Source organism: Pinus tabuliformis, chromosome 1_1 (assembly GCF_031772625.1).
Source record: "Pinus tabuliformis cultivar Carrire ecotype Pingquan chromosome 1_1, CPIR1, whole genome shotgun sequence".
Classification (NCBI taxonomy): Eukaryota; Viridiplantae; Streptophyta; class Pinopsida; order Pinales; family Pinaceae; genus Pinus; species Pinus tabuliformis.
The window spans coordinates 508704645-508713880 of record NC_142297.1 but is presented as its reverse complement, the minus strand read 5'-3'; the positions used below and the strand labels follow the sequence as shown (position 1 = coordinate 508713880).

The 9236-nt window shown below is 38.3% G+C and overlaps 1 pseudogene; it reads left to right on the top strand.

Annotated features, from left to right (window-relative positions):
• Nucleotides 1–1430: 1430 nt before the first annotated feature.
• LOC149214023 (uncharacterized) lies at nucleotides 1431–2101 on the top strand (annotated as a pseudogene).
• Nucleotides 2102–9236: the final 7135 nt, after the last annotated feature.

The window sequence follows — 9236 nt, the reverse complement described above, 5'->3', positions numbered from 1 at the left end:
ATTGCAGTTGTAGTAATAACAGATGAGAGGGAGTTGTTTTGCAGATGCAGTGTTGGCAACCGTATGGCAATGTCAACCACAACAGAGATGGAACGTATATTAGTGTTGTGCAATGGTTGGTGGGAAGTATGGCTAGACATCAGCCGCGTGACAAGAGATGATGCAGAGACAGGGTGTTGTAGCGGGGAGTGCAGCGCTACAACACATTCCTCGCTAAGAGGGAGTGTTAGTTTTTGTAGCATCAGATGTTTTCTAGCCATGAAATTTGGTGGAGAGGCTAAAATACGTGAGATCTCCAAAATCTAGAAATCGTTTCTGGAAATTCTACCTAAAAGTGTCTCAATTAGATTATTAATTGTTTTTTAAATATTTCCTAAGTCTAAACTTAGGGAATATGGTTAATTAACCGATATTAATTGAGATAAGGTGAGAATAGTCTAGAAACTCACACAGATCGATCCAAAGATGATCCTAGCCATCGATTATGTTTTAATCTTGGTCGTTGGTGCTCCAACAATGGATTATAAGATGAGGTCGATGTGGTGATGGAGAGTACACTTGAGCAGTTTGATTTCTTGGCAGGTCGATTTCCAGAGTAGCAACAGTTAGTTGCCGAAGAGAGCCAAAGATCAAAGTAGTGAGTGAGGGGCAAGGAAAGTGATCCAAAGGAAGTTTTCCAGATCTCGAGAGGCAGTAGGAAGAGGGTTGAGTTATCCCAGTGAGGCAGTGCATTAGCTTCAGAGAGGGAAGTTCAATTTGCTAGAGAGAACGTTGTTCTCTGATCCAAAGGTCAGGCAAAGGTTCCAGAGGGTCGGAGAGACGAATTCCTCAGCAATAGAAGGAAGAATGACTTCATCAAATACCAGTCAGAGGCTTGACATCATAGTGACTACGCAGTCTAGCGTAGAGGGTGATGCAGAAGCTTTAGGAGGCCAAGTTCTTTGTAGGCAAGTTGTGTTGGGATTGCTTGTGGAGGAAGGGTAATTCCTTTCAATAATTTTGCCTAGATTTTCTTGCTGTAGATTGCCAGTTTCGAGCATCTAGATTGTGCTCAGATTTCCACTGCTGCATAATAATAAAAAACCATCATTGTTGCATCGATTTTCCCAAGTTCGGTTTTTTCGGGGACATTTGCCCAAAAATAATTGTCTCATATTTTATGTGTGTGCTAGCATTTTCTCAGCTTCCAATGTTTTATTTTTACACATAATTTTGTTTGTGAAGGTTGCAGTGTGTTTATTTCGATATTTGTCGTAGCAGATAAATTGTTAAATTAATTAGCAATTAGGAGAAATAATACCAGTTGCTACAATAGGATTCCAGTTTTAGGAAATTTCATATAAAACAACTGGTCTGCTAAATTTTGGTAACTGTCTTCTGCAGTTTGTCTGATTCAGTTGAGGAATAACCCTTTTTTGATATGTAACAAAATGAAAAAGTCAAGTCTAAGGAACTTCCATTACTTAATAGGATTTTTGGGACTGTTAGTTGTCGCACTGAGCATTGTCACACAATTAACACGAAACAAGGCCAATAATGAGTATTAGGGGGGATTCCATGAAGCACTACATTGTCTCTAGGAATGACGGTAGCTTTATGACATTAATTAACAACAAATGTCATTGGAGGCTGTGTTTGTTGTACTACAGATCTCCACAATATTCTCACTCACAACAGACTAGTTGCTGTGATTCTCTTCTTCTCATGGATAAGTTTTGCATTTGCAATTTATTTTTTGTTAGTGAGGTCGAGCATAAACCAAATTCAACCATACTTCAAGTCCTAGTTGGATAATGAATGTTATGTTGTGAAAGATGGAGTTTTCGGCGGTGCAACTGCCTTATCATTTCTAACAGTCATATTAGACACCCTATGTTACACAACAATTACAACAAAGAGAAATTAGGATTTTCTCATGACCTCCTCTATTGTGCCAATGGAAGTCCCATTGGTGATGAATTCAAAGAGAACAGATTCTGCAAGCAATATTGAGCTCAACGACATTGATGGGTATAGCTCTACTACCCATGAGAAACCAACATATAAAAGACAATGTGGAGAAGGATTCCTTTTATTTTTGCAAGCTTTTAAATCTCATTGAACAACCACTCCGTCCAACTGTGTTGAAAAATGTTGTTTTCAATTCTTTTGATTTTTGATTTGGAGAATTAGGATTGAGTGGTCAAGTCAAACTCAAGTAAGAGTTGAAACGACCATTAGAAAGATGCGCCTATCCTACTTAATATATGAGATAACTTGACCATCCTATTCTAATTAGGCATTTCATATATATATATATATATAGTTGTATATTGAACAAAGTGCCAGAACAAGAAAATCACGAGTCTTGAGATTGTTGGGAAGAGAATTCAAAATTTTCTTCATTTCTAGAAGGAAGAACACTTTAAATATATTAATATGGACAATAGTTCTTCTCCATCCATCAAGACTAGCAGAGAAACTTGAAATCTCTACTCAAATGAATGTTTGAATCATTTCTGAAATTTTTGACATCTAGGAATGGAAAAAGCTTTTGGATCCATATTCTAACCAATATTGGTTGCAAATTGAGGCAAGTTGATAAGAAAATATTTGGGCCACAATACCGTATGATCTGCATTTCGCTTGAAGGAACTCCAAGAGCCTTAATGTCAATCTCAACTGATTTGGTAGGCTACAGCTCATTGGAAGTAAAATTTTCGAGACAAGGAGTTATGCGCGTGAACAATGTCAACCCATATTTCTGGTGCAATAAATTAATAGTCAGAATGAGTTACATAAGGATGATTGGTGTTGTGGTTCAGGCTTATCATAGCACACCTATCCTTGCCCTTCATCCATAGAACGTTTTATATGTGTTCAATTATGATCCATTCAAAAATGCACCTGAATTTAGAGAAAATATTACATACAACAAAAAGAAGGTTGCTCCGAATTTTGGTGTTTAATACAAATTCAATTTTATGAACCTTATGATGACTTCAATATTTCCGCAGGAGAACCAAGATAGAGATATTGGTTAAAGACTTGAGGGAAACTTTCACATGACTAGGCTTTGCATTGATGTGTAGTTTTATATATCTCTGATCTTATTTTTCTAGAAACCAGTTGTTATCCATATCATAGAGAGGGTGAAACAATGGCAGTGTGAAGTATATATTTCTCAGTCTAGTTCAACAAGCTTTTTAAGGCCAATGAATGGCTATTGTTTATGGTCAAAAGCCTGATTGCAAGCAATGGTCATAAATTCGCTATTGTGTACATATATACTTCATCTGGATTATGGTTTGACTATCAAGATTTGCACTTATGATGAGTTTGATTGTCTGACGAGTGCCACTGAAGAGAATACCTTATGCACCGAAGAAGTTTTTTGTGATTTTATTACATGACATGGTTGGACTAGTTTGCAAGAATTTGGTGGATTTAGAGTAATTGATTCTCCAGATGATCTTTGTCCCTTATATGTACATCAACGTGCAGGCCTACTTGGGAGTAGTTTTAACTACCATTTGTTTGTACACACACTAGCAGGGTATGCAGATGATCCACATGCAAATCTAAGCTTGCTTTGGATATTGCAATGTAAACTTATGCCTCTTGCAACTGCTGGAACAATCCACGACCTACAACGCTACATACCCAAGAGTCAGTTGGACCAATGGAATGTGGAACTCCTTGTCCCATCGAAGTTTAATGAAGATGGGGGTCAACATTCAGTTGTTTTGATCCAACAACGAATGCACTAGATCAACGACAGAGGTTTAGTGCCAGATCCCCCCCCCCCCACCTATTTTGAAACCGTGAAGGGGGGTCTACAAAAATAATAATGGTTTTTCATGATGGGTCAAAACCTGGAAGCATAGTTTTATTATTCCTCCACTCAAACTGTCAATTATGTATTGCCGCATATATTATAAAGTTTAGTGGTGAGTCTTTACTTATGAAAAAGGGGTTTAACATTATATATATATATATAGTAAGATTGTACAATGATGTATTTATAATGGGTTATTTTAACTCTAATGACCCATTATAATCTATTGTAAAAGAAGTAGTCTATTAACTATAAAAGAATCAGTGTTATAATTAATTAAACAGTTAAAGGTTGAGATAAAGGTGAGAAAACAGAATTGAGAGGGAGTTCGATCAAGGGTTTTTTGGAGATGAAATATTAGTGTGCACTGTATGTTGGAAATACTGAGAGGGGGGTGAATCAGTATTTATTTTCAATTGTTACTTTTACCAATTAGATCACTTATATTTAGAACACAAAAATGAACAATAGAAGTAAACGCTTTTATTAATATAATCTTTATAAAGAATCAAGTACAATATGGGTAGGGCTCCAACCCTTAATGAAGACACTGAGGCTCCAACCTGGGATGTGCCAAGCACGTACTTGGACTTTAGTGAGGCTTCGAACCTATCTTATCAAAGGCACCAAACTTGAGTTTAGGAGCACCAACTCCCAGGACACTAATCCTCAATCTTCCAGGCTCCAACCTGTATTTTCCAAGCACCGACTTGGACTTCCAAGGCTCTAACCTTGTCAATTTTGAGGCACCAACCTCAAGGACTCCAATCCTATATCTGCTTCAAGCACCGACCTGGTTTCTTAAGGACTCTGATCCTCTAGGGCTCCAACCCTATCAGTTTGGGGCACCAACCCCAAGGATTCCAATCCTTTATCTTCTTCAGGCACCAACCTGGATTCTTGAGGACTTCGATCCTCTAGGGCTCCAACCCTATTCTCCAAGGCACCAACCTTGTTGTTCGAGGCTCCAACCTCCAGGCACCAACCCTCTGGGCTCCAACCCACTCTCGTACTTTGTCTAGATGTGTTTGATTATACTTCACGACTCCCTATGTCTTCTTCAACGAGCCCTGTCCATCTTTGGCAATGTCTCCTCAAAATTACTTCATCAATGACAATCTTGTCTTCACATGAAGGTTTCTTCACATCTCTTCATGGTACCCAAACAAGATCTTCAAGTCACCTCATGATGTCTCATGCATCATGGTCTTCAATCAAATCTTTGAAATATTGCTTCAACAAGGAAGCTTATAATAGCTCAACAAGAAATGCTTATCAAACTGTCTTCAGACCAGTGCTACTCCAAGAAATGGCTCCAATACATTACTTAGAAATGAGCTCCAAATCCTTTAGTGTCCTGAAAGTTACCTTGAATGTATGGTTGCCAATGAAGCTTGAAACACCCTGAAGCATATACCTTACTACAACAATCTTAACCTACTGTCCAAAAAGGAGAAGGCAATTTGTCACACAGTCTGGAATCTTTTGCATGCATGCCTTTTGGGATTATGCCACCAAGAAATAGGAGTGTCACTGCTCCATAGTCTGAGTGTCCCTCTATTATTCAGGTAGTCCACAATTCCACATTCCATTGTTCCCGTATTGGACCGCAATACCATAGAGGAATAGACTACATGTCTCCATAGTTATATCAATAGGCTTAGGTACTCGAAGGTCTGAGTTGCCATTTAATGAACCTAGTCTGAGCCACTATTTAAGGCATAGTCCTTCTACAAATATCTGAGCCTCTCAAATGCTACAGGTTTGGGCTTAGTAGCACCACAGGTTCAAAGGTATAGAGCTTATAACAAAGGTTGAGGTACTGTTTAGAGGGTCCAAAGCTCCCACAGTCCTGCAACCCAATCAAACCGAGATTGTTGTTCTTGTTCTGGTCCGAATTCTGTAATTAATTTGTTATTTCAGGAATCTGAACTGTTATGCCAATGTGCTTCCATCACAGAGCTACTACAATGAATCTGCTATCTAAAGTCATGACCAAAACAATTCTGATTTGCTTCCTTTTAACTTGCTCCTGTAATGTTCACAAGCTCTGAACAATTATCCTTTTTCTTGTAAGAATAACCGAAAATATGTGTAAGAAATGATGTCTGAAATCTATATTTATAGTGGTTTTCGTCACTTGAACAAAAGGACACGTCTCAGTAGGTAGGCCGACTTGAGCAGTGATCATAGGTTGGCTAGAAATTAAGTTAAAGATATATAACTTCAAAAATCAATTTCTCTTCAATCGCTAGGAGTTTGAGGGCAAGTAAGGGTTCGTTAGAAAGAGGAAACAATCCTCTTGAAGATGGTGTAGGACTCATTGTGGAAAGATGCCTCCAAGGTCTCCAAAATAATTTTTCTTTGTGACTGCTCTTGAAATTTTTAGTGCAGAACAACAAGGTCATTAGGGATTCTCCATTGTTTGGGACAGCATGGTTTTCATGGCTTTGTCATAGGATCATAGTGTCATCATGATAGTGTAGCATCACACATCCAACAAAGTCATCATATATTAGTGCAGTGATATGTTATTAGCCATATGTCATTAGATCATCATAAGGAGAGATTCTACATCAAGAGTCACTATGAGCATCAATAAGAAGGACTTCTTCATCAAGAGTAAGGGCATCATCATGATTTCTAGGGCTTCTTCATCAAGAGCAAGGATGCAAGAGGTTATAGTGTCTTCATGTTTAGTTCAAGGACATCTAGGACATTATGAACAATAGGCATCTAGGACAAGACTTCTTTTTAGTGGCTTGACATCTTCATTCATGGTATCCTTGTCAAACAAGAGTCTTGACATCATCATCTGGAACCAGACATCTCAAGAATATTGACATCTGGATCAATGCCATATTAACATCAATGACAACCTAGATTAACAATCTCCCCCTTTGTCATTGATGGCAATATTCTTGTGCTTCCAACATTCTCTCCCCCTTTGACATCAATGGCAAACGGGGTGCCCAAGTACTCCCTTTGTCATGTTGCTTCTCTTCTTCATGAATAGTAGATCTTCATGGGTATGTTACTCCCCCTGTCATGGTGCTCTTCTTTCTGGCAATGTGGTCCATGATAGATGTGTTTACATTCCTTCATGTGATGAACCAACTCCCCCTATCTGTACGACCTCCTCTAGCTCATGAAATATTATCTGCTTAGTGATCAAGTGGAAGAAATCTTCAATAATAGTTCATGGATGAATAAGGGATCATGTTCTTCATTGGAATTGCTCATGAGAGACAATCTATCAAAGGATGATTGTCCATGTGGCTCATCAAGGATTTCATAGGGCCCATTCATGAATAGCTTTTGCAAGAATGCTTAATCATCATAAGCTCCCCCTAACTGTATGCATGATCTTCCTTTTCGCAGAGTCTTCCCATCAAATGCTTAGATTGTTGAAGATTAGGTCAACAACATGTGTTGTTGGCTGGAAAGTTTAAGGGACTTTCGGATTGTATTTGCTTCCTTCTCCATACTTGTGTAACTTTCTTATCTGGCATAGTTCTAGCTTGAGTAGGTGCCCAAATCAAGTTACAATTACGTGCCATATGACCAATGTTATGACACTTGAAGCATTCTATGTTGTTCATGAATAAGAATTCATGACTTCTTCTTGCGAAATTGCTTCTCGAAGATTGACGGGGATCATTATAAGCCCTACAATCTTTTGCCATGTGTCCAAAGTTTGTACAAGAATAACAATAACCAAGAAATAAAATTTGGTACCTGGGAGATGGAGATTTCCTTGATGTACTTCTGAAGCCTTTCTACCTTGGGATTCCTTGATAATATTCATCGCCTTTTGTATTCTTGACATCATCTGCAAGTCTTCTTGGAGCAGGATTTCTTCCATTGTTGCCTTGACTCTTCTCCTTGCCTTTGTTGGAACTGGGAGCATTATTATTTCCATCAGGCTTCCTCATGTCCTTGTTGTTTGAAGTATGGTCACCCTTGCTTGAGGATTCACCTTCATAGCCAAGACATGATTTATCAAATGGAGATCTTTGATGGCTAAGCATGTCATCCAAGGCTTGAGAGCTCTTCAAGATTTTGTCCATCCCTTCAACCTTTTTCCTGAGGGAGACAATCTCTTCTTCCAATCTTTCACAGTCATTATTCTTCTTAGCAAGTTGTTTCTCAGTTTCTTCCTTGATACGAGTAGCTTCATTTGCTTCTATTTTAAGGGAGATGATATCTGATTTCATTTTGAAAATTTCTTCATTTTCCTTAGCTAGACTGCTCTCCATTTCTTCCTTGATCCTTGTAGCTTTACATGTTTCGGCCTTGAGAAGGTTGATGTCGGATTTTAGTTTGAAGATTTCTTCATCCTTTTCTTTTATTTGGTATATCATGGTGTTTCTCTCCTTTTCTGCTTCATCAACCTATCCTCCTATGATTACCAATGCTTCCATTGTCTTCTCAGCTCCTTGTGCTAACTTTCTTGCTTCTTCTAGTTGAGATTTGAGAGAGGAGACCTCTACCTTGTACTGACCAATCTCTTCTTCAAGTTTGTTCAAGCTCTTGTGCCTTTGTTCAAGCTAACTTGACAAGGTATCTTCCTGTTTCTTTACCTTATCTAATTGATATCTTCCCGTTTCTTTACCTTATCTAATTGATTTGTCATGGATATGACTTCTTCATGATGCTTTCTTTTGTTTTGATGAAATTCCTCCTTAAGCTTGGCGAGCTCTTCATCTCTTTCTTGTACTTGAAGCTTGACAAGGTCAACTTCCTTTCTTGTTTGGTCTTGGTCACCAGGTAGTGCTTTCTTCTTAAGTTCCTCATTTTCCTTTTTCAAATTGATAATCTCTTCCATGGCAGCCATAAGTTTAGTGAGGAGATCTTCTTCAAAGTCTTTTTCATTCTCTTCATCTTCTAGGTCTTCTTTAGCCTTGATGTCATCAATCTTATCTTCAGCTTCCTTGAAGGGCTCTGGATTTTCTTCTTGTTTTCCATCATTTTATTAACTAGAGATCATTGTCAACACTCCTTTTGAGTGAAGATCGTGAAGTTTATCCCATATGCCTTTTGCTGACGAGCATTTTTCAAAATTGGCCTTCATAGAATCAGGTAGCCCATTCAAGCTTGCTTTCATTGCTCTTGTATTATGTTCCTTGGATTCTCCATCCATCATGCTATCAACAATCACCGATTTCCAAATTCCAATGCCTTGAGTCTTTAATAAATTCCTCATTCTTGCCTACCATATATCAAAGTTTCCATGGAACAATGGAGCCTTCACAAATTGATTGACTTTGATTTCGGTGGTTGGGGGAGACACATCTTTAGGAGGATTGGAGACTTTCTTCCTTGGCTTCACCATTTGTGTTCTAATGATCAACCTTCAAGCTGTTAGACTTTGAGTGAAGGTACCTGCTTTGATACCAATTGTTGGAAATACTTAGAG